The 26,737-nt window shown below is 48.4% G+C and overlaps 1 long non-coding RNA gene across 1 annotated transcript; it reads right to left on the bottom strand.

The window, feature by feature from the left end:
- Positions 1–736: 736 nt before the first annotated feature.
- Positions 737–25,761, bottom strand: LOC123374953. The gene is made up of 3 exons (XR_006581261.1): positions 25,695–25,761; positions 2,149–2,282; positions 737–854 (listed from the first exon to the last, which is right to left on the bottom strand). It is a non-coding gene; the product is annotated as an uncharacterized LOC123374953 (long non-coding RNA).
- Positions 25,762–26,737: the final 976 nt, after the last annotated feature.

The raw sequence follows: 26,737 nt of genomic DNA, 5'->3' as shown, positions 1-26,737 counted from the left end.
TCAGCATATAACCAACTCCTAGTATTTGTTTTTCTAATGATGAGTCAGAATATGTTTTCAGTTTAATCAAATAAAGTCCTGTTTATACAAGTGTTTGCAGTGGTATTTTTATGGCTTCTTCTCAGTTTGACCAGGTCATTAAACTGAAATCTACAGAAGTTCATGCCATGAATGGTGTGGCAGTTGCTGATGGGCACAGCACACTGTGCATTTGGCAGATTGCTCTTTTCCTAGTAGTAGTCTCTCTCTCTGTCTCTTTCTTCCTCCTTATTAATGTGGGAAACAACTGGGAAGGAGCCAGGGCATTTCCTTAGGGTACATTTCCAAAGCAAAACCTGAGATGTAGCCATGTAGCTTTTATTAACATCGATGCTAGCCAGTTCCCAGCGCGCTATTTTGAGAAAGCGCCCTTCATCTCCACAAATAGTGAGCGTGCACAGACCGACATCCCTCCTCCCCCAAAGCAGATGGCAAAGCAATAAAGAGAAAACATGGAGTGCCTTGAATTCCATTTCCTCTCGGTATTTTTGGTTCTTCCCTTTGGAGAATTCACAGTGAACGTACCGGTAAGTCATTAGCCCACACATATATGTTCTATTAATACTATATCTAAGTGTTGGGAAGTTATGTTAACTGACTGTTCTCCCCACAATTCTGTTCACTCATGCCAAGTATCCCATAACACCTTGTAGTAGCTGGAGTAAAACACATGAGTGTTTTATCATAGCAACAGGTAGGGAGTTATTCTCACAGGCCAGTACTGGAATGTCCCAAAGGAAGATGATAAGACATGTGACTCTCTTACCCAAACATAGACCTAGGAGGTGCCTCACACCCTTCAGTGCCTGGAATGCCTGTGTTCAAAACAAAGAGATAAGAGGGACACCATGGCAAAACAAGGTAGACTGCTGATGGGTTAAATCTAATTTCAGGTGATGTACACAGTACCTTTTACTTGAAACAGATAGGGTATAAAAAGACAGCTTTAGGGTGTCACTTTGGGAGAACACCTTCTGTGTAAGGTGAATGTAACAATGCTTCCCGGACACTGGTGTCATATTGAACCTCATTCTGTACTATATTGTTATTGGCTTAGAGCAATAAACCTGCCTGATATGGGTTATTTGGTCCCTTGAATATATTTCATAGAGAACCAAAGTGTGGCCCAGCAACTGACTATGTAATTTATCAACACTGTGCAGATGTATTACCATACTCACTGCTGGGTACCAGCCTGATTTAAGATGGGCTGCTTGGTTTGATAATATTTCTGCCCCTTCTTATTTGTTATTCACATACAAAGGCAGCAGGGGGCTAGGTCTAGAGGGGCTCAGCCCCCTCTCCATCTATCTCTGCCCGCCCAGCATATCAGATGAAGCCCCATATCTGGTGGCACCAAGGGTGTGGTGTGGCGTCAAGTGGGACGGGCCTACCTGTGTGCAGATGCACGCTGTGATGGGTTGGACCCCACTTCTGGGATACCACCTGATGTACTGAGGTTTCACTGAGCCCCTCCCACTCCACCATATCAGATGAAGCCCCATATCTGGTGGCACCAAGGGTGTGGTGTGGCGTCAAGTGGGACGGGCCTACCTGTGTGCAGATGCACGCTGTGATGGGTTGGACCCCACTTCTGGGATACCACCTGATGTACTGAGGTTTCACTGAGCCCCTCCCACTCCACCAGCCTGGAATTCCTCTCCCTGTCTTGCTGAATTAGGCTCTCCGGCCTCTTGCAACACACACACACACAGGTAGGGCCACACCCAGCTACAGACACTGACTGAAGTCAGCTCTGTATGAGAAGATTCACCCAGCACTCACGTGCTCACGCCTTTTGGGGAATAAATCCAAAATAATTCTGTCTTGCGCTGTATAGAAAGATCTGCACAGCGCAAGCTCATAAGAATTCACCCTCTCCCTCAATGTGAAGAGTGATATGCACAACTTCTTGCCCCCGCCCAGTTAAAAATTGCACAAACTGGGTTTAATAATAAACAAAACAAATGTATTAGCTAGAAAAGGGAGATTTTAAGTGATTATAAAGGATAGCAAACAGAACAAAGTGGAATACTGAGCAAATAAAACAAAACATGCATACTAAGCTTAAGATCTTAAAGAGATTGGTTTCAAGAAATAATTTCTCACCCTAAATGTTATTTTAGGCAAGTTGCAGAGTTTCTGTAGATTAGAGTTCCGGTTATTTCTTCTTACAGACTGGTCCCGTCTCAGTCTGCATTCACCTCTGCCTTTCACTTCAGGTACTTTCAGCAGTCTTTCTACTAGGGTAGGTAATGGAGAAGAGTCTAGATTAACCCCTCCCCAGCCTTAAAAAGGATTTACCTAAGGTGGGAAACCTTTATTTGAGCCCTAACCCCCTACAGAGGAAAAGTACCAGCAGTGTCCAAGGTGGTATTTAGAATCAAGTGACAGGACCACCTGACCTGGTAGTGTCACAGCCAGGTCCCAGGATGCCTCTCAGGAAGGAGAGAGATTAGTATATTCACAGTCATATTGTTTCTTCCTAATGGCCCATCAAGGCTGTGATGGCCAGTTGTCTGGTGGTTGTCTCCCAAATACACACACAGTCGTAATAGTTACATAGTAAATATCCCTAACTTCAGATACAGAAATGATACATGCATACAAATTGGATAATCACATTCAGTAAATTATAACCTTTCCAATGATACCTTACAAGACGCATCTTGCATAAAATATATCTTAGTCATGGCGTATTCATTTCATAACCATATTTCTATGAAGAATATGGGGCGTGACATCACACATGCATCATGTGACTGGCGCCTCCAAATTCTGCAAGCTCTGAGACCCAGCTGGCTGGAGCGGGGAGCCAGGCCCAGCCACATGGGAAAGGTGCCACTGCTGCAGAGTGAGTGTGGGCGAGCTCGCACTCCAGCCCCATCCCCCTAGGGTCTCCCCTCTGGACAATAGTTGATTAAGTTTTGCTCAGCCTCCCTCAGCCCCCAAAAATAATATTTTTACCAGCTGCCTATCTTCACATGGCCAGGTTTTTGTTGATACAAAGGCTATTCTTGGTGAAAATATTCAAATGTAAACAAAAATCTCTGCATGAAGGAGAACCATTCATTACTTAATTACTTACATTACTTAATTTCCACTGATTTCTGTTGAAGTTAGGAGTCTAAATATCTTTCTGGATATGGATCCAAACAGTCAAAAGATTTTCAAAGACTATCTCTAGATTGGGTACCTTAATTGCTGGATGTTCAACTGGAAATGTTTTGGGCCTAACTTGACTTCCACTGGACTTCTGGGTGCTGAGCACTTCAGAAAATCAGTTGGATCCCTAAAACTAAAGCACCCCAAATTTGGAAAATTTGGGACTTGATGACCTGTTTGCAAAGAACCCAGAGGCTGAAATTTGTTTCTTTGAACCATCTGATGAACACTTGAGAATAACAAATATATTTAGAGACATCAGGCTCTGTTAGAAAACGATTACCAAAAGCGAGGCTAGTAATTTACTACAGCAAACAATTTGAACATCTCTCCTCATTAGTTGAATGGTGATACAGAGCTCTAGAAGCAGAGGGTTGAGCTGTATGTTTGAAAATTCATCAAACACTCCTCCAAAGAGATGATGTCTTTAAATCCTTTTAATTTGCCTCCCTTCAATATATGACTAGTAGGGTGATCCTTGTTATGGGGATGGAAGAAGAGGCATTTTGACCACCTGTAGAATTTCTTTCATTAGTGGCTCCTCTGAGAGCATCCCATATTTAAAAGTTTTTCAAAATGTCTTTTCTTTTTCTGTCTGTGTGATCTCTCAAACACATACCAAGAAACCAGTAAACTGGAGCCAACAATGGTAAGCATACCTGTTCACAATTCAAACCTATTTATGTGTCTAAATAAATACAAGAGCCAGCAGTGCGGATCTGGAATCCAACCTTCTCCAAGATGTAACCGTCCCTAAAATATATCATGCTCTATAAATGACAACCAGCAGAATTTTCAAACTGCAGTTAAAATGCAAAAACAAAGCAAAAGTCCCTCTCCCAGTCTGCATCCCACCTAGATTTATGCTAAAAAATCCGATGTCTCAGGAAGGGACGGTCACAAAATGGTCTGATGGCACCTTAAAGACAAACAGATTTATTTGGGCATAAGCTTCTGTGGGTAAAAACCCCACTTCTTCAGATGCATGGAGAATCATGCATGCATCTGAAGAAATGGGGTTTTCACCCACGGAAGCTTATGCCCAAATAAATCTGTTAGTCTTTACGGTGCCACCGGACTCTTTGGGGTTTTTTGTGGCTACAGACTAACACGGCTACTCCTCTGAAAATGATCTGAGCTAATATCAGAGCCAGTGGAAAAAATGCATTGTTGTTTAGTTAACCAGTGTCACACACTTAGGCAATGCTCAGAAATCAATTAGTTACACGTTATGGCTGAAATGGCATGTTTTTCTAACTGCTCCATATATATTTTATTGCCACTTGATGCTCATATAGGCACTTTAACAAAAAAAAGTATTTGCCTTTAAAATAATGCAATTAAAAAAGAAAAAACTCTGGTCAAATCTGGAAATGATAGAGTTCCTAAAACATCCAGAACAGCTTTGGAACAATTACTTTCGCCTGCTCTGTTCTGTTGTAAAAGCTATAGGTCAGTTTGCCTTTCTTCTTCTTCTTTATATTTTTTTTTAATTTAGCTAAGATGCAGCTGTGAAAACTGGATTCTTCTTTTGAACTTCTGTATTTACATTTGCTTCTGGCAACCCTGAGGAAATGTGATCCCCCCCCCCCTTTTTTTTTTTTTACAGCTAGCAGCAGACTCTGAAAGAGTTTAATATGAGAAGTATCTTATTATGGATTCTGAGGGATATGGACTGCCTCTTGATGTAATCTCCATGCAGATCGGGTGAAGTCATGGTGTGAAAGTGGTGTAAGCGAGCTCATTATTTCTAATGAATCAAACTCCCAAGACAAAGATGAAATGCTGCAGAGTTCTGATCTGGATCAGAACTTTGTCAGAACCTGGGACAGTTTGGATCCAGGGTTTTGGTTCAGGTCTGTCTCAAGAAAGGACACATAAAGGATTGGCATAGGGACTAAATATATATAAAGACCAGAACTGTTTTGGCCAATAGTATTTCAGGATGTGCTGACCAGGTCAGCTGGCTCATTAAGAGGGTGGAGGGACTCACAGCACCTGTGTCAGATCTGGTCATCCTCCACAGGTGGAGGCAAGGATTCAGGTGACTAGGAGCTGGAGGGTAAAAGGGCTGTCTGGGAGAGGAGATGGGGCTGATGAATGTCTGAGTGCTGTGGCTGAAATCTGGCTGTAGCACAGAGAAGAGATAACACTAGGAAGGATGTGCTGCTGCAGCAGGAAGACTGGTGGAAACTGGGATTGCTTCTGGAGAAAGAGAGCCAAGCAGAGAGTGACTCCCAGGAGAGGAGCCCAAGGAGTCAGTGCTTTTCAGAGATCAGGAGGCCAGCCAGGTAAACTGGTAGCATAGGAAGAGGCCTTGGGAAAGAGATTGAGTTGTTCTTTTGGTTTGGCTATAGAGGCTCCAGCTCTTCTGGGGTTCCAGGGCTGGGAACCCATGGAAGAGAGGGGGTTCCCCATATGCTGCAACATAACAAGGTGAAGCAGTCACCCCTGGAATTAAAGAGAGAAAGAAAGGACTATTGCAGGCCCAGCGTGGTCTGGGATGGAAGAATGGTGTCTTCCATTGGATGCTGATTCTACTGGAAGGAGTGGACTTTTGGGGCTTAGCTGGAGGATCAAGTCACCTCAACAACCAAAGAATGTGGGAAGCCAGACACTATGGGTCCCTGACCATGCTGAAGACTGAGAGAATGCAGTTCATATGTGACTCCCAGGAGGAGGCCAGAAGAGAGCACAGCCTGCAGGGAGCAGTCTGAGAGCACTGCAGGAAACAGGTTGGTATTTAAACACTACAGGGGGCCCAGAGCTGAGAGCCTGAGATGAACTCAGGCAATCATTGGCCAAACCTTTCTTGGCCAGTGAGATCCACTGGTTCACAGCTGTACTGTCCTACGGCCCTTGGTGATGTGCATTCATGGTGGATGGTCATGTTCCAAGATTCAAAGGCAAGGAAATCTAATCCCAGAACATGACTGGGTTAGTACGGCCAGTGAGACCAGCACTTCTAGGGGGCAGACTAAGTCTGAGGCCAGATCCTCAGCTGGCATAAATCAGCATAACTCCATTTGGAATCAATAGAGCTTCATCAAATTACACCATCTGAAGATCTTGATTAGTTACAAACTCTGGCCCCAGTCCAGTAAAGCATTTAAGTGCATTCTTAACTTTAACCACATGAATAGTCCCGTTGTCTCCATTTGGATGACTCACATCTTTAATGTTAGGCTTATATTAGGTGCTTTGCTGGATCAGGGCCTTGGCTAAGAGATCTGTGGCTAACCACATGTATCATTTGATAGTAGCTGATTGGCGTAATGGAGGCACATTTATCATGCTCTGCTTATTCAGGGCTTGATCCTGCTCCAGTTGAAATCAACGGTCAAATTCCATTGATTTAATTGTTGCAGGTTAGGGCCCAGTCCTGTAGCTTCTCTACATGCAGAATTCCCACAGTCACTGGGAGTTCCACTCATGAAAGGAGCAGGGGCGGCTCTAGGCACCAGCAAAACAAGCTGGTGCCTAGGGCGGCAAAATATAGGGGGCGGCAAAAGGCTGGGGCTGGGGCCCCAGCTCATCCTGCCGCTGCGAGCCGAGGAGCAGCCCGGCCCCTGCAGCCGGGGCAAGGCCGCGCTACCGGCTCCGCTTGGGGGAGAGGACTGGCCCCTTACCGGTAGCGCGGCCCCGCCTGGCTGCAGGGGACGGGCCGCTCCTCCTCCGCTTGTTCACGCGCCGGTCCTTTAAACAGCGCTGCAGCCGCTTGGCTGGGAGGGGGGGTGGGAGAGCTGAGCTCCGCCCCGCTCAGAGCCGTGTGTTGAGGGGGCGGGGCTGCGAGCTCCGGGCCGAGCGGCTCCTCCCCTCCCCACGCGGCTCTGAGCGGGGAAGAGCTCAGCCCCCTGCGGAGCCATGTGGCTGCAGCGCTGTTTAGGACCCGGGCGCACGGTGAGCCGGGGTAAGCAGCCGGGGCCAGGGGGGTGGCTAAGGGGCAGGGAGTCCCGGAGACACTCAGGGGGCAGGGAGGGGGCACAGGTTCTGGGGGGGGGCGGTCAGGGGCCAGGGATGGGGGGGCTGGATTGGGGGGTCTCAGGTGGTTGTCAGGCACCCCCCAACCCCATTACCCCCCAGGCCCAGCCCTGACCCCCAGCTCCAAGTCCAGCCCCTCTGAGGTGGGCACCCCCCAAACCCATCCTCCCCACCCAGCCCTGACCCCCAGCTCCAAGCCCAGCCCCTCGGACCTGGGCACCCCCCTGACCCCATTCCCCCCACAGCCCTGATCCCCAGCTCTGAGCCCATCCCCTCTGATCCGGACACCCTCTGACCCCATTACCCCCACAGCCCTGACCCCCAGCTCCAAGCCCAGCCCCTCAGACCTGGGCACCCCCCGGCCCCATCCCCCTCACAGCCCTGACCCCCAGCTCCGAGCCCAGCCCCTCTGATCCAGACACCCCCCTGACCCCATTCCCCGCACAGCCCTGACCCCCAGCTCCGAGCCCAGCCCCTCTGATCCGGACACCCCCCTCACCCCATTCCCCCCACAGCCCTGATCCCCAGCTCCGAGCCCAGCCCCTCTGATCCGGACACCCCCTGACCCCATTACCCCCCAGGCCCAGCCCTGACCCCCAGCTCCAAGCCCAGCCCCTCGGACCTGGGCACCCCCCGGCCCCATCCCCCTCACAGCCCTGACCCCCAGCTCCGAGCCCAGCCCCTCTGATCCAGACACTCCCCTGACCCCATTCCCCCCACAGCCCTGACCCCCAGCTCCGAGCCCAGCCCCTCTGATCCGGACACCCCTCTCACCTCATTCCCCCCCATAGCCCGGACCTCCAGCTCCGAACCCAGCCCCTCTGAGGTGGGCACCCCCCAAACCCATCCTCCCCACCCAGCCCTGACCCCCAGCTCCAAGCCCAGCCCCTCGGACCTGGGCATCCCCCTCGGCCCCATCCCCCTCACAGCCCTGACCCCCGGCTCCGAGCCCAGCCCCTCTGAGGTGGGCACCCCCCCAAACCCATCCTCCCCACCCAGCCCTGACCCCCAGCTCCAAGCCCAGCCCCTCGGACCTGGGCACCCCCCCGGCCCCATCCCCCTCACAGCCCTGACCCCCAGCTCTGAGCCCAGCCCCTCTGATCCGGACACCCCCCTCACCCCATTCCCCCCACAGCCCTGATCCCCAGCTCTGAGCCCAGCCCCTCTGATCCGGACACCCCCCTGACCCCATTCCCCCCACAGCCCTGACCCCCAGCTCTGAGCCCAGCCCCTCTGATCCGGACACCCCTCTGACCCCATTCCCCCCACAGCCCTGACCCCCAGCTCCGAGCCCAGCCCCTCTGATCCGGACACCCCCCTGACCTCATTCCCCCCACAGCCCTGACCCCCAGCTCTGAGCCCAGCTGCTCTGAGGTGGGCACCCTCCGACCCCATCCCCCCCACCCCAGACCCCCAGCTCTGAGGCGAGCCCCTCTGAGCCAGACAACCTCCAACCCCATCTCCGCACAGTCCTGAGCCCAGCCCCTCTGAGCCGGGCACCCCCCAGAGCCCAGCTCCCCACCCAGCCCTGGGCAACAGCAGCACCACCTCCAGGCAGTGACAGCCCATTGGCACCAACCATCACCATCACCCAGCGACAGCCCATTATGTAATTGCAAATGTATACAGACCAGTAAAGCATTTAATGTTTTTAAATAATGTATTTGGTGTATTTTCAAATTATTACAAATTAATTTTCACTAGTTATTTTTTATATTTCCAAATACATGTTACTATAGTATTGCAACTTTTTTTTATGGAAGGGGCCCCCAAAATTGCTTTGCCCCAGGCCCCCTGAATCCTCTGGGCGGCCCTACCCAGGGCGTGTGAGGAGCCGGGGAGGGAGGGAAACGGTGTCCCCTGGAGCCGAGCCCGGGCTGCGATGGCGGCGAGGGGCTCCTGGAGTGTGTGAGGAGGTGAGCGGCCGGCTGGGTTTGTCGGTGCTGAGCAGGTAGCCCCCCAGCCGGAGATCCTCGCCTTCCCTCCTGCCGGGGCTGGGCCAGGGCACCGTGAGGCTGAAGAGCAGCAGGTCCGGGGGGCTCTCCAGGTCCTCGGCCGCCAGCATGTCGGGGGTGAGGGCGGTGAGCGCGAACTGATCCACCTTGGCCACCAGCAGTGCTGCGAAGCCCAGGGAGGGGGCCGTGTTCTTTGCGCCACCCCGTAGCCGTGCCGCCACCTGGAAGTACTCCCGCTCCGCGCCGCCCAGCAGCTCCACCCGCATGGGGACGGAGTCTCAGCTGGGCCAGGGCTCGGCTGCAGTGTGCTGGTAGCAGATCCCACATTTGGGGGGGAGCCCAGTGTGGGGGCAGCAGGGGGCGTGAGTGGGGGGGCACTGGTGGGCAGGGGGGTGCTCATGTCGGGGGGGGGGGGGCAGCCAAAATTTTTTTTGCTTGGGGCGGCAAAAAACCTAGAGCCGGCCCTGAAAGGAGAGCTCTTAATGACTCCTGCCATTACATTAATAACGCAGCCACTGAGAGGAAGCAGATGTGAAGGAAGATGAGATGAATGAGTGATGGCTTGGAATCTCCTGGTGAAAATGTGTTGGGGATTATTGTCTTCTCTTTGTCAGTTAATTGCATAATGGATTCATGCTGCCCATTCTCAGTGTACATGTTTGAGGAGCCCTCTCAGACACTGCTTTATCTGTGGCATATTACAGGTTGCAGCAGCCTGTGTGCTAATCTATGTTGGCCATGTCTGGATTCTTCCTGTTAGAATTTGCCACGGAGATAGATTTGGAGGCAGATTGTGTGGAGTCCCAGTGTCTTAATGGCACAGCCAGTAGCTCATAAAATGAAATTCAAATGCTGTGCACAGTAGCAAATATGAAATTCTTTGGCTCTTGCGGTAGCTCTGTACTGATCATCACCAGGAGAAAATACACAGTAAAGATTTCAAGCGACACTGCAAGTCTAACACAATGTACTCTGTGATCAATTAGCCAAGCTAGGCACAATGGATATCAGATGGGTTATGTTAGCAAATTCAGAAGCCTCAGCTCGATGTCAAAGTCTGGAGGGAAAAGTTCTGGCCTGGAACAGCATGCATAGCTCCTGTTGCATCCATACTATAGTGTCTGACCCTGATCTCCCTTATACTGGTATGAATCAGGAGTGACTCCAATCAGGTCAATGCAGCTGGTTCTCCTTTCTCTTACACTGCTATAACTCCATTCACTTTGGTGTCATTACTCCTGATTTACTCTGCCATGGGAGGGGAATTGGGCCCATTGGTGTGAGAGGATCATTGCCTCCGGGAGTTGTACCCAGGGTAAAGAGGAGAGTGACTGCAGGTGGCTTCTGCCATGTGCAATGTAGACTTTCCTCTGCATTCAGGTGTCAGGTACTGGCAAAGATGCTGCCCCATGACAGTACCCATTTTGAGCGTCCTCTGTACAGTGTGTGCCTGGATCAGAAGATTCCAGTCACCACTCGAGGCACGTGGGACAGGGAATGTGTGTGGGCCCGGGATAGCTGTCTTCAGCAATATTTGTTGATCACTGTGCTGCTTATAATGGCAAGAGATCACAGTGCTTCCTTTGGGGATACATCAAGGAGTGTCTGGGAGGTGCCTGACCAAGCTGTACTTTTGGCTCAGAGTTCCAGCTGTATGCTCCAGGGTTGGAATGTACATCCAGGGCAGAGACCCATGCTGAGTTGCTGCCAATGCCAGTTAGTGGGCAGATCATCAGTGAGGAAAGCAGGAAATGGCTCGAGAACTTCAGTACAATTCTCTAAGGAGAAGCACATGACAAGAGGCCGAACCCTTGGATATCTGAGAGAGAGAGGCTGGGGTGTTGGTCCATGGATCCGGGGAGAGAAACTGAGCCTGCCCCACCAAGGGGCTGTGTGTGGGCTGAACACAACATTGGGATTTCTACTCAGCACATGATGGGTTTCTGTTTTTGGCCACTCCCTCCTGGAGAAAGTCTTGACGTTGCCGCATTATCTTATGGCATCTCCAGGTCATGACATTGCTTGTTGTTTGATCACATTCTGACCAAGGTGATCCAGAAGACAGAATGGGCTATGGAGGAAGGAGACAGCTACCATGGCCTGTCTCCTCTCCACCATGAGGGACATTGCAGATCTGGCTCCAGTCTCTGTTTTCTCTTCTCTAATGCTACACTGATGTCCTCCTGGGCTACAGGTGCTCTCAATGGGATGAAGCCACGATACTGATAGTTATCGATAGAGATGGGCCCCAGGTGCAAGGCTGGGATTGGGGATCCCTCTGGAGCCAGGGCTTTGGTTTAGGTCCATCTCCAACGAGGACTTTCTCTCTGCAATACTCTGAGTCTGGGCCCCCTGTGGAAGGCTGCCGTATATAATTAACACTTGCTGGGGGAAGGTGCCAGATTGGTTTCTGTGCATGCAGAGCAGGGACAGGCAGAGGCAGCACTTGCCTCCCTGGAGTGCCCCACCCATGTGGCTATTCAGGAGCAACCATATCTAGGCAGGAGAGGGGCATTCAGACTGTAAGCCCCTGCAAGTGCCTGGACTCTGCTGAGCTTGCCAGCAAGAGGGACAACTAGTGCCACTTATGCTGGTGGGTTTGGGGACATGGACAGATCTTCCATGAGACTGTGTCCAACTCAGATTATGCAGGCCACTGACCCAAAGTGACCAGAGCTTGGCCTGAACCAAAACCATGGACCCCAACGGCTGTGAACTCAGAAGGGTAGGGGGCAAAAGGGTCGATTCAGAGTCCAAATGTGGATCCAGGCTGGAATTCTGCAGCTCTCCCCTTCCTTGGTAATGAGCTGAACCAACCCCCCCCCCCCAGCTCTGGAGGCCCCAGACACTGAGGGATATGAAATCCAGATCAGCTCCAGTTTTACTAATGAGACTTTGAGCCAATAATGAGGAGCTTGCATACCACATTGGTGTGTGTGGTGATGAACCTAGAGCTTATCCATGTTTGACCAGGTGACTGCAGGAGAGGTGGGGCTTGGTCTGGTGGATAGGGCAGGCCCTGGATAGGAATCAGGAGACCTGCATCTGCCACAGTGTAACCTTGGGCAAGTACCTTCTCTTCTCTGTGCCTGATTCTCTTTCCTCTGTCTGGCTAGATGGCTCTTTGGGGCATGGAATGTCTCCTGTTCCATGTGCTGTGCAGTGCCCGGCATGAAGGAGCCTTGATCTCATTGTGGGATGGAAGGCTATACCATGATACCGACAGTAACACTGGTAAAAGGCTCCATACTTCATTCTCCCTAACAGATGCCCTGTGACTGGGTATGGCTGGGGAAAGGTCTGGGACATGGAGATCAGGTTGTGGAGCTGAAGAATCAAAGATAAACCGGCTCTGAGTCAATGTTCCCAAAGGAGAGGAATCCTGGCGCAAACGGTGGCTCTGAAGAGCTGTTGGCTATTCCACTCCTGCTCCAAGCTCTGAATAAACATTTTGCTGTCTGGGAGATGTGCACGCCGTATGCTGTTTGATCTCTTGTTTGTACAATCTTTCCACTCATCCCTTTCCAGGAGAACTTGCTGTCCTGTGCAGTATTGCACACCCCCCTGGGACACAGTGCGACTCCGTGGTGGGTGTTCCCCAGCACGCATGTTGTTCCTGGATAACGAGCTCCCTCAGCCATGGTGCAGCGTACAGCTATGGCACTTGCTTTCCTCTCTCCACAGGCTGCCATGATTCTGCCTCAAGAGCCTTGTTGTCTTCTAACAGCTGCACCGTGTTGTTTTTCTGTTACTTGCAGCGGGGGGGAAACCCTGCCAGAACGCAGCAGACACCAGCTTGCAAACACAATTCTTCCTTAAAATGTGCAGAACAGTCACTGTAAAATAGACCTGGGCCAGGGCTGCACAACTCAGACTCAGCTTTCGACTATCCCAGGGTCTGGGGCTGTCTGATCCTGAAGCTCTGGGTCAGGCCCGTTTGTAGGATACCAAGCTTTGATCACTCAGATACAAACCAATTGTGCATCCAGGCAATGGCCAAATTTTGCTGCTTCTGCCTTTGAATCGTTTCTGGAGTCTTCCCAATTTTTTGACACCTCTGTACTCCTACTCAATACGCCCCTGTTAAGACATCCAAGAATCACAGTAGCCCTCAGCCACAGCACTGCACAGGGAGATCCTGTCTGGCTGCGTCCCCACAATGCTCCTAAGTTCTTTGCAGAGTCTCTGCTTTCCAGGGTAGAGCCCCCACATCCCATTACTGTGAGCGACATTCTGCATTCCTAGCTGTGACCTGCCATTTGGCTGTATTAAGGTGCATGTTGTTCAGATGGGCCCAGCATCCCAGGCAATCCAGCTCGTTTTGTAGAACTGTCCTCGTATACCACCCCACCACCAGTCACTGTGTCATCTACACCCTTCCCCAGCAACAACTGTACATTTTCCAGGTGTAAGGTGAAGCCTGAACTGTTGTAATCACCTTCTCTATGGCCTTCCTGCCAGCCACATCAGCCCCTCCAAACCCACTCAGGACACTGCTGCAAGGATCATCTTCTTGGATCCTCACTGTGACCACACCTCCCCCCACTCTTCACATCCCTGTCCTGCAGCCAACACAAGCTCTTGTCTTGTCTTAAAAGGCCCATCAGCCTTTACTCATGCCTGCTCTGTCCGATCTACCAGCCTATCGGCACGCCAGCCCCACTTTGCTCTGCCAAAGGTGCAAACAAGGACCTCAGTCTCCTCCCCACTTTTTCCCTGCCAGATTGGGGAAAGCTATTAGCTAAAATCCACATAGCAACAACCTTTCCATATCTTAAATCCCTCTCATATCATCTCTATCTTGCTGCCCCAGACCAGTCCTGTCTGGCAGTGGATAGGCAGGTACACAACTGAGACATTTGGTTTCCGGCTGTAAGTCCTGTGGCCTGGAATTCTAGAAGGCAGAGAGCTCACTACTGCCATCAGTTGGTGAACAGGGGAAATGAGCACTACAGAGAGGTCATTTGCATAAGTTTTCTAGCCAGAAATCCTCCAAGGGACATGGGGGAATCACCAGGGTCCCGACACTAGCTACCAAGGGTGACAAGGTTGGGTCGCTGTGAACTTCTGTGACATACTGAGGCCATGTCCCAGGTAAGAGCACCATGTTGTAACCATAGTACCCAGGAACCTCAAATGAGGGCCCCGTTCTGTGATTAGGACCCTGCCTTGTGATTAGTGTGGTGCTTTCTCCAACTCCACTGGAAGGGATATTGCCTCTCCTCTTCCTCTTGCTCTGGCATCTCAACTTCTGGATTCTCCCATGGAGCTGGGAAAGCCAGAGGCTCCTGTTTGGGCAGCACCACCAATTCAGTGCTGCCAGACATATCGAGCATGGCAGTGATCACCCCTGGCACCAGTACTTCACCAGGCTCTCCCGGGGTCACCAAAACAGAGCCAGGGAAGGGCTGGTCAGAGTAACCTGAAGGGGCATGTGGGCTGAGAATCGCTGCCTTTCAGTGGGGTGGTTTCACTGGTCTCTTGTTTATGCAACCCATTACCCGGGGCCACCATGTCCTCCTTGCACTCACACAACTCACAGGGACAGCTGAATTGTGCTAGAATCATAGAAATTGGGGAGGGAAATGGCCCTTGTAAGTCTCACCCACTGTGTCTCCCTCCAGTGACCAGCACACCACTGTCCCCTCCAACATCGTCCCTGTGCTTTTCCTGTAGTTTGTTGCTAAATTACTTACGATCTGGAGCTTTCACCAATTCCCGTGGGAGATTATTGCACAGTCCCATAGCTCTTAGTGTTCAGTCCTTCTTGAGAATGAGCCTGAACTGTGCTCTGCACAATTCCAGCCAATTACTCTTACTTAGCCCTCCTTTGAGAGCACCAAACAATTCCTGTCCCTCCTTGTGGTGAGCCCCTCTCTGATACTTGTGGATGTCTTTTCAACAGCCCCCCACACCACCATCCTCTTCACAGCTGTACTTTGGCCAAGCTACACATATTTAGTTCTTTTAATAGCCCCTCCATAAATCAGACCCTCTAGCCACTCAATCATGTTTACTGTGCTTCTCTGAATTCCTTCCAATTTGTTGTCTTTTTTTTTTTTTCTACTGAGCGGCCCGGGACTAAATGTAATATTAATAATAATCTGCATATAAATATAGTGACTGTCATGCAAAGATATCAGCAAGCTTTGCAAAGATTTATTATATAAGCCTAACAAAGCCCTGAGAAGTCAGTGACTATTATTTTCCAAGCTTGGAAAATTCCACTTGTCCAGGTCAAATCATAGTTTTGATGACTGAATGAAATAACCTTTTTTTCTCTTTAATTTCCCATCTAAACCGTTGTTCAGTGTAAAATAGAGTTGTTGACAAAATGATTTTTTTCATAAAAATCACAAGAAAAATTAGTTTTTCTCTGGAAAAAATGAATGCCAAAAAGCCAAAATATTTTGGCCAAAGATAAAAATACTTTGATTTGGATATGCCTCATGGGAGATGTAGTTCAAATGACTCAAGTCCCCATTTTCCTCTCTGAGCTAGGCTGAAATACATTGCCTATGACACACCTCCCACCCTCTCCAAGAGGGGCACTGTGCTGCATCATGGGAGATGTAGTCTGACCAGGGTGCCCAGCCCATAGATGAGAATGAGATCATGGGGAAACTGTGGCAGCATTGCTAAAAGGAAGATTTTTGGTTTTCAGACAACTTTTTACAGTATTTAAATTTTCACTGAAATATGAAAATGTTCCTTGGAAAATCTTAATGAAAATGACTTTTTCATTTTCACTGACATTTTCCATGAACTCTTGTTCGTTCTGCCCAGATCTTGTCCTGACACTCATTTACATACTCTAAGCATCGGACCTTGGTATTTTCGATGTGGCTTTGGCAGCTTCATATAAAAAGGCCTATTCCCTTCCTGGTGTGTGACCAGATGAAAATTTGCATATTCAGCTAAAATATTGCTTTGGGTTTTTTTTCCTACAGTCTCACACTGCTTACTCACAGAGTATCTGTGTTCCTGTTAAGAGAGACGTAGGACTGATTGTTATTATCAACACCCAAGTGGCATTCAGTGAGTATGCAAAATGACATTAATTTATATGCCCACAGATGGCAGTGGGGCTACACCAAGTGTATGATCTCATGGCTAAAGCACTGGGCAGAGACGCAGGAAATCTAGGTTCCAGTCCCCTCTACCACAGGTTTCCTGTGTGACTGGAGATGCTTCAGTCTCTCTGGGCTGATTCATTAAAGGACCTAGATGCCTAACTGACGCTTAGCTGCCTACATCCCAGAACCAGGCCCCACTAGGATTCACAAACAGGGCCGGCTCCAGACCCCAGCGCGCCAAGTGCGCGCTTGGTGCGGCGTCCCAGCGGGAGGGCTGCAGGCGGCTCCGGCGGACCTCCCGCAGATGTGCCTGCGGAGGGGCCGCTGGTCCCGCGGCTCCGGTGGAGCATCCGCAGGCATGCCTGCGGGAGGTCCACCGGAGCCGCGGGGCCAGCGGACCCTCCACAGGCACGTCTGTAGGAGGTCCACCGGAGCCGCGGGACCAGCGACCGCTACAGCGCCCCCCGCGGCGTGCCGCCGTGCTTGGGGCGGCGGAAATCCTAGAGCCGCCCCTGTTCACAAAACAGCTGCTCAGCTGCCACTGAATCCTGTAGGCACCTAAACTCACTCAGCACCTACATTTTTACATTTAACATGTAGTAACAGTTCCCTGGCTGCCTGTGTTTCTGCGTCTGCACATGTGCACTGCAGCCCATGCCAGGTGTCTGGACACCTAATCCCAGAGCGCTGCATGAACCAGGCGAGATGGGTCCCTCCACCTCGCTCACTTGCAGAGCCCGATCCCATAGTGTGCTCAGAGCAGGGGGGTAGGAGGAGATGGATTTCCCTCATGACTCCTAGCCCAGTAATTAGAAACCTCACCTGGGATGTGAAGACGTCCTAGGCAGGTGCCCCCTCAGCCTGAGGGGGTTCAGGGATTTGACCAAGGGTCTCCCACTTCTCAGGTGAGTGCTCTAACCACTGGTCTGCAGCATATTGTGAAGTAGAGCTCCCCATCTGCCCTGGTGCAGCGGTTCCACTGTAGTTAGGAGCTCTCACCTGAGAGGTGGGAGACCCTTGTTCAGATCCCTTTTCCCCCGCAGGGAGAGAGGGGACTTAAACCCGGCTCTCTCACGTCCCAGGTGAGTCCCCTAACCACTGGGCTACAAGTTATGAGGGAGGTTGTTCTCCCTCATGCCCCCCCACCCCACCCTGGCTTCTTGCAGAAATCAGACAAGTGCCTAACCCCAAGAAAATGTTTGCAGCTGAGAATCCCTGCAACCAGGATTTAGGTGCCTATCTCTGAGAGAGGGGTGGGGCTTAGGACACACCCCTCTCATGGGTCTCTCCCATTGGCTAGTTTAAGCAAGGCACCATCTAGTGTGCTGGCTTTTGTGGATTCCCTTCTTAAGCATCCATCTTGCCCCATGCATTGTATAGGACGCCTGGGCACGAGACTCAGGCTTTGTGAATCCCAGTGATTTTCTAGGCACCTAAAAGTTCATTGCTGTGACACTCAGCATCACCACGCCTGTGGTGACAGTAGCACTGTGTGTTTTAGTTTAAAACGGGGGTAATAATCCTTCCCCACTTCACAGGTGTTGGGAGGGTAAATTCATTCATGGCTAGCCTTGTGACAGTGGGCCAGTGGAAAAAACAACTGCCAGGCAGGTATAAGAAAAAGCAGCTCATCTACCTTCTGGCTACTTTTTCTGCTACCTCCCCTTTCACGCCCTCCTTGCCTACAGTAAATTACACTCAGGATGCAAATCTGCCAGACTGGTGCCTGGTACTCTGTTTTACTGCTAATGGCCATTTTCTGACACTTGTGATATAAATGATGTTACAATTTATACCTCAACAGACCAAGCTCAGAGCTTTCCCTAGGAGCTGTACTTCCTTAATTGTGGTGTAATTTTGCTGTTATTTTGCACGCTAAGAGGAACCAAAACCTCACTAATCAAACATGAGCTCTCTCCCACCTTGCTTAGACTGTGAGCCCAGGCATATTTGAAATTCAGCAAAATAATAGACCAAAAAACCCCAGCGGTTCCATATTAGTTTTCCCATTGATAAAGCAGATAACCTACCTTCAGTATGAACCATACAGAACAGACACCTTTTCAGGCTACACACTATGGCTGACGCAGCTAACCTGGACACTGTAATTAATATACCAGAGTGAGAGAGCACAATGATGGATGTCTGCATAAACCAACGGCAGGATAATTAATTGACATGGCAGGAAGCAATCATTCTGATAAACATTATGATAACTGAAAGACATCTGGATCATGATTCTAATCCCAGATAACTCAGCTCAATTAGGTGGAGTAGCATTTGTACAAAGCTAGCGAAATTGAGATCAGAAGCAGGCCTTTTCTGTCTTGAAGGAAGTAACAAGTGATAAAAGTGAGGTATGGAACAGCCCCCAAATATTGCTTTAGATTTAGCTGTAAATGTTATCATAGAATCATAGAATATCAGGGTTGGAAGGGACCTCAGGAGGTCATCTAGTCCAACCCCCTGCTCAAAGCAGGACCAATCCCCAACTAAATAATCCCAGCCAGGGCTTTGTCAAGCCTGACCTTTAAAATGTCTAAGGAAGGAGATTCCACCACCTCCCTCGGTAACCCATTCCAGTGCTTCACCACCCTCCTAGTGAAAAAGTTTTCCTAATATCCAACCTAAACCTCCCACACTGCAACTTGAGACCATTACTCCTTGTTCTGTCATCTGGTACCACTGAGAACAGTCTAGATCCATCCTTTTTGGAACCCCCTTTCAGGTAGTCGAAAGCAGCTATCAAATCCCCCCTTATTCTTCTCTTCTGCCAACTAAACAATCCCAGTTCCCTCAGCCTCTTCTCATAAGTCATGTGCTCCAGCCCCCTAATAATTTTTGTTGCCCTCCGCTGGACTCATTCCAATTTTTCTACATCCTTCTTGTAGTGTGGGGCTCAAAACTGGACACCGTACTCCAGATGAGGCCTCACCAATGTCGAATAGAGGGGAATGATCACGTCTCTCGATCTGCTGGCAATGCCACTATTTATACAGCCTAAAATGCTGTTAGCCTTCTTGGCAACAAGGGCACACTGTCGACTCATATCCAGCTTCTCATCCACTGTAACCCCTAGGTCCTTTTCTGCAGAACTGCTGCCTAGCCATTTTGTCCCTAGTCTGTAACAGTGAATGGGATTCTTCAGTCCTAAGCGCAGGACTCTGCACTTGTCCTTGCTGAACCTCATCAGATTTCTTTTGGCCCAATCCTCTAATTTGTCTAGGTCCCCCTGTATCTGATCCCTACCCTCCAGTGTATCTACCACTCCTCCCAGTTTAGTGTCATCTGAAAACTTGCTGAGGGTGCAGTCCACGCCATCCTCCAGATCATTAATGAAGATATTGATCAAAACTGACCCCTAGACTGACCTTTGGGGCACTCCACTTGATACCGGCTGCCAACTAGACATGGAGCCATTGATCACTACCTGTTGAGCCCGATGAGCTAGCCGGCTTTCTATCCACCTTATAGTCCATTCATCCAGCCCATACTTCTTTAACTTGCTGGCAAGAATACTGTGGGAGACCATATCAAAAACTTTGCTAAAGTCAAGGAATAACATGTCCACTGCTTTCCCCTCATCCATAGAGCCAGTTATCTTGTCATTGAAGGCAATTAGGTTAGTCAGGCATGACTTGCCCTTGGTGAATCCATGCTGACTGTTCCTGATCACTTTCCTCTCCACTAACTGCTTCAGAACTGATTCCTTGAGGACCTGCTCATGGGCCACAGGTTCAGGAAACATGTTGAGGTGAGGCAAATGTCTCTTCTCTTCATATGCAGACTAGGGAACATAGCAGAATTGCTGTAGAAAACTAGTCCCTTCAGGATATGTCTACAATGCAATATAAGCCCAGGATTAGTAGAATTCAAGTTAGTAGACCTTGGGTTTAACCTAGGGCTTGAGCATCTTCACTCATTTGTAACCCCAGGTTAGGAATTGTTGAGCTCTAGGTTCCAACTTGGGGCTTCAGTGTCCACAATGCATTACGCCACCCATCTTCCAGACTTCCAAGCCCCCTCCCAAAATGTGGCCACTATAGCCCTTTGTTTGTGGTGCAATGTGGGATAACTTGACTGGCCACCACACTTGACAGTCCAGAAGACAAAGTAAGTCAGACAACAGGATTGTAGAATACTTTTGGTGGTCTACTACAGTACATGTCCAGTGGGTCTGCGTCTACACTACAAAGCACTAGGACTTGAACCATGGGTCCTGGCTTACCTCAGGCTTGGACTCTCCACCCCTGGGGGGTCCTGTATTCAAGCCCTGGGTTAGTGCAATTTGTGTGTAGATGGAAGAGGTTAGGCTTAAGCCTGAGTTCAAACCCTGGGTTTAGACTGCAGTGTAGACATACTTATAGAGAATCTTCCAATACTCATTAAAGTCAAGGAAAGAGTCTGACTTCATTGTTCATTGGATCAGCCCCTTAGTCCAGAATCCTCCTCCTGAAAGCACTTGACTCTTCTTGTATTAAAGAAAGGTGCAAACCCTTGAGAATGCTCCTAAACATGCAACTCTACACACGGAGGAAGAAATTCCTGGGTAATTTCTGATCCGTGTCCATCCCTTATCAATATCAATTTTATAACCAAGTTGCTGATTTAGCTATTTTGTCAGAACATCTCTTGGTAAATTGTTCCATGAAGAAGAAATGTGCTTTGGCTTCATAGTCCTTATTTATTTATTTATTCTCAGAGATCAACAGTCCCACCCATATATACTTAAGCTTCACAGATGGGTCATAATGTGCAGGAACAAAGGTAAACGTTGCTGACTGGACATCATTTTCACATGGTGCCAAATCCTGCTATCCAAAGGATGCAGCAATGCTAACAAACTGGACCTTCAGTGCATCTTGTGGACGTCACAAGGGCAAGCTTGCGCCAGCTCAGAACTGCATGATCATTCATAAAACACAACAAAAGATTTGAGGTTCTATTTTTCAAGCATACACTTCTACCCACAAAAATATTGCTGAATGCATAAAGCAGGCATGTGCCGTAAGGGTCAATGGATGTACCGACTGGTATGCAAGTAATGATTTTGCATATGAAACACATATTTTGCACACACGACTGCTTGTTAGCACACGCATATTGTGCAGGCCCAACGATATTTCCAAGTGCTTGGTTATTAAAAGTAATAACAACTGAAAATGTATTGACAGGAAAGTGCTAAAAGAGATCTGCCTTCCAGATATTATTTCTGTACATACAGCATTGGTGTTTGGACTATCGTGCGATCCTGGACTGAGAAACTTGCACCTCCCTGCTCAGTTTTTGGTGTCTCAATGAGGCACGAAGACAGAAAATTCCTTTGTGCTTTAGCAAGAGATACTGATTAATTTCATAAAAGCAACAAAGAGTCCTGTGGCACCTTATAGACCAGGGATCTCAAACATGCGGCCCGCGGGGCTCTTGTGTGTGGCCCGCCAAGCTCCACGCACCCCCCCCCCGCACCCCTCTGCCTACCCGCGGGATTGCCCCCTGTGGTGCTGCGAGCCCCACGCCGCTATCTGAAGCAGCTGGCAGCACACCGCTTCCATCCGGGGAGGGAGGGGGAAGGAGGCAGAGGGATCCTGCATTGCCTTGATTTAAAGGTAGCCATCCTGCAGCAAAAAAACCTCAGGACCAGACTTCAAAGAGAAACTGCTGAACTTCAGTTCATTTGCAAATTTGACACCATCAGCTCAGGATTAAACAAAGACTGTAAATGGGTAGCCAACTACAAAAGCAGTTTCTCCTCCCTTGGTGTTCACACCTTAACTGCTAGAAGAGGGCCTTCTTCTCCCTGATTGAACTAATCTTGTTATTTCTAGACTGATTCTTGCCTGCATATTTATACCTGCCTCTGGAAATTTCCACTACATTCATCTGACGAAGTGGGTATTCACCCATGAAAGCTTATGCTCCAATACGTCTGTTAGTCTATAAGGCGCCACAGGACGCCTTGTCGCTTTTTACAGATCCAGACTAACATGGGTACCCCTCTGATACTTGATTAATTTCATGCGTCTCATGGGGGCAAAGACCAAACTTAATAACCTGAGAGGTGAACGTTTTGAGAAGTCTGACAATGAGCCGGGTCTCATACTTGAGCTGCTGGCGCTTACTCAGCTGAGAGTTGTTCACTCTGTGGAAACTTCTGAGAAGGCCAAAAATAACAAAGCTCTTGAAATCAATGGAAAGACTTCAGTGAAGTTGGATTAGGCCTGCAGAGCTGAGGAAGAGGTGTGCCAATGGCGAGCAGGTAACTCCACTAATGATGAATCCTCTGCTCCCTTTGGTGCCAGTTCCTTGCTTAGTTCCAACTCTTGCCTAATGATTTTTGAATCTCCCCTCTTCATGACAAGATCTGTGGCATTGAGCTTCTCTGTGATCCTTTACCTTTTATGCACTTCCACCAGATCTCTGAGTCCCCATTTTCCCAGTGAATATCAAATATAAAATCGAAAGTGGAGCCAGTTGGAAAAATGCAGGGGTGTGTGTGTTTTATTTCTTCTACTGAAAATTTTAACAAAATTATTTTTTTTTCTTATTTTCTGTCAAAATTTTCATTGGAAAATTTCAACTTTGCGCTGAAAGAAAAGGAGGGTTTTTTCAACCAAAGACTGAAAAATTTGGAGGGTTGGGGTGAAAATTGTAGGGGTTTCAGGTTCAGTTTTCCAATGAAAAATCAAAAACATTCAAGGGCAATGGACACAACTCTTGGAAATGTTCATTTAGTCAAACCCCCAATTTTCCATTGGAAAAAAAAGTTTGGAGACATTTTGTGGTATATAGCTGATTGTTGACACCACAACCTTTTGGAGAAAGGCTCCTTTCTCCTTGCAATTTCCCATGAAAGGAGTTTTTTTTCCCCACAGAAGAAGGATGGGGGAGGAGAGAGGGAGAGGTGATAAGTACGCAAAGTCTTTTGAAGATATGGATCTGTTTGTAAAGCTTTCTAATTCTCTGTGGAAAGCGTATATGAAAAAAATTTCAATCTACCAATGTCACCTTTAATTTGCATCATGCAGTTGCCACCCATGATTATTAGGGGCCAGGACTATTTTTATTAAGACTTGTCCTGTGGTGTGGGCAGGAGCAAGGAACAAAAGGACACCCATGTAGTCTCAAGAGATGTAGATGTTTTATTTGTTTCAACTTGGATGAGATATAAAAGAGTCAGTACTACTGCTAGGGTAGACAGATTCTGGGTACGTGTACACTGTGAAAAAAACTCAGGCTGCAGTAAGTTTCAGAGCCTGGGTCAACTGACTTAGACGCACGCTATGGGGCTAAAAATAGCAATGTAGACATTCCTGCTCGGACTGGAACCCTGGCTCCGAAACCCATTGAGGGAATAGATCTCTGAGGTTTCTGAGAGTTGCTGCCACAGGATATATATATATATATATATATATATATATTAGGGCTGTTAATTAATCGCAGTTAACTCACGTGATTAACTCAAAAAAAATCACAATTAAAAAAATTAATAGCGATTAATCACAGTTTTAATCACACTGTTAAACAATAGAATACCATTTAAAATGTATTAAATATTTTGGATGTTTTTCTACATTTTCAGATATATTGTATTCTGTATTGTAATTGAAATCAAAGTGTTTATTATTTTTATTACAAATATTTGCACTGTAAAAATGATAAAAGAAATAGTATTTTTCAATTCACCTCGTACAAGTACTGTAGTGCAATCTCTTTGTCGTGAAAGTTCAACTTACAAATGTAGATTTTTTTTGTTACAGAACTTCACTCAAAAACAAAACAATGAAAAACTTCAGAGCCTACAAGTCCACTCAGTCCTACTTCTTGTTCAGCCAATTGCTAAGACAAGTTTGTTTACATTTACAGGAGATAATGCTTCCCTGCTACATTTACAGGAGATAATGCTGGCTACAACAGTGCCATGAGAATGCCTGTTCTCACTTTCAGGTGACATTGCAAACAAGAAGCAGGCAGCATTATCTCCTACAAATGTAAACAAACTTGTTTGTCTGAGCGATGGGGTGAACAAGAAGTAGGACTGAGTGGATTTGCAGGCTCTAAAATTTTTACATTGTTTTATTTTTTAATGCAGTTTCTTTTTGTACATAATTCTACATTTGTAAGTTCAAATTTTATGATAAAGAGATTGCACTACAGTACTTGTATTAGGTGAATTGAAAAACACTATTTCTTTTGTTTTTTTTCAGTGCAAATACTTGTAATAAAAAATAAATATAAAGTTAGCACTGTACACTTTGTATTCTGTGTTGTAATTGAAATCAATATATTTGAAAATTTAGAAAACATCCAAAAATATTTAAATAAATGGTACTCTATTACAGGGCCGCCCAGAGGATTCCGGGGGCCCGGGGTCTTCGGCGGCGGGGGGCCCTTCCATTCCGGGACCCGCCGCCAAAGTGCCCCGAAGACCCGCGGCGGGAGCCCCCCACCGCCGAATTACCGCCGAAGCGGGACCCGCCGCCGAAGCGCAGCCCGGTCTTCGGCGGTAATTCGGTGGCAGGGGGGTCCCCGCCGCGGGTCTTCGGGGCACTTCGGCGGCGGGTCCCGGAACAGAAGGGGCCTCCCGCCGCCGAAGACCGGGCTGCGCTGCGGCGGCGGCGGCGGGTCCCGCTTCCCCCCCACCGCCTCAGCCTCTTACCCGAGCGCGTCTCCGGTGGGGCCTGAGCTCTGTCCCGCTCAGGGCTGTGTGGTGAGGGGGCGGGGCTGTGAGCTCCACGCCGAGCGGAGGCAGCTGCCTCGCCCCCTCCCCACGCCGCTCTGAGCGGGGCGGGGCTCAGGCCCCGTTGGAGCTCCCAGCCCCGCCCCCTCACCACGCGGCTCGGATCGGGGCGGGGCTCAGGGGCTCGGCCGGAGACTCGGCACTTGATGCGCTGAGGCTCCAGGAGAGGGGCGGAGGCGGGAGCCTCCGCTGTTCTCTTGGGGGCCCCTGCGGAGCCCGGGGCCTGGGGCAAATTGCCCCCTTTGCCCCCCCCTCTGGGCGGCCCTGCTCTATTATTGTTTAATACTGTGATTAATCACACGATTAATCACGATTAATTTTTTTAATTGCTTGACAGCCCTAATATATTTACATTTGTAGGAGATAATCCTGCCTGTTTCTTGTTTATAATGTCACCTGAAAGTGAGAACTTCAAAATCTTAAACCTTGGGTTGAGTGCCGTAGCTATCTTTAGAAATCTCACATTGGTACCTTCTTTGAGTTTTGTGAAATCTGCAGTGAAAGTGTTGATATTTCGCTGTATAAACATACCGCTAGGGTCTTAGGCCAAGATTTTCCACAGTGACTATTGGATTTTGGGTGCCCAACTTGAAACACTTGAATTTCAAGAAGTGCTGAACATGCGTCTTCTGAAAGTCACGCCTCTCTTTTGGGTGACTTCAATTTGTGTCCAGCCAATGAGCTAGCCATGCTTTCATTGCACAGAGAAGCCCCCATGTGGTTATAGAAAAAGTAACTTACTTCTCATAATCCAGAAGTGACATGTCTAGAATATCATGGTCTAGCACCTAGAGCTTATGAGCGAGAGTCAGGACCTCTGGAGCTGTCAGCAATACGGAGGATCAAAAAAAATGTAATTTCCATTCTGTGGAAAATTCTCTTATTTCAACTTTTGTTTTCAGCCTGAACTAGGACAAAAAGTCAAAACTGCCAAAAAAAAATGTTTAGGACAAAAATTTCCATTCAGAAATGTTGAAACGTTTTGTTAAGGTTTGGTTGGATGTTAGTGTATGCAACCCCTGTAGCTGTGACGGTGCCTCTTGGCAGTTGTAGTTCCTGGGCTCTCAGACCTCTGTTCACCCCTCTGGATCAGCTTCCTACTTGACTACATCTGATGGTGTGCACTGTGGTTTCTCCCTATGGTTCAGATACCTCAGTACCTCCTGAGACTCCTGTGAGGCAGTGCCCAGAGAGACACTGAGCTTAATGTCAACTCCAAAACAAAACAGTTTGACATTACTGAATCAAAAGTTTCATTAGGATTTTCCCAATGGCAAAATCCACCCAAACTGATCTTTTCCAGAGGAAAACTTGAGTTTTGAAGCAGCCTCATTTTCTGACAAATGTTTTGTTAAAAAATTTTTAACCAGCCCAAGTCAGCACAATCCGTGGGTGGTGTTAGTGGGACTTAGAGTCAAATTTTCAAAAGCGCTTGTGTCCCATTTTCAGAACTGACTGAAGCACTTAAGAGGCAAAATCTCCTTAAAAGTCAATGGGGCTTAGGTGTTCAAAGTCACTTTTGAAAGTGGGACTTAGGTTCCTAAGTCATCGGCACTTTTGAAAATTTTAACTTTAATCAAATTTGTCCTGCAGGACAAGCTGGAAAAGATGTGGGCCTTCCCATAAATGATTAACCAGTCCATCACTCATGCAGCTCTGCCCAAATCATAGTAACTTCACTCAGGCCTGGTCTACACTAAAAAGGGGGTTCGAATTAGGGTACGCAAATTCAGCTACGGGAATAGCGTAGCTGAATTCGAAGTACCCTAATTCGAACTACTCAC

The sequence above is a fragment of the Mauremys mutica genome, chromosome 7 (genome assembly GCF_020497125.1).
Source record: "Mauremys mutica isolate MM-2020 ecotype Southern chromosome 7, ASM2049712v1, whole genome shotgun sequence".
NCBI classification, from domain to species: domain Eukaryota; kingdom Metazoa; phylum Chordata; order Testudines; family Geoemydidae; genus Mauremys; species Mauremys mutica.
The sequence above is the reverse complement of the archived record's forward strand: the minus strand, read 5'-3'. Positions and strand labels throughout refer to the sequence as shown.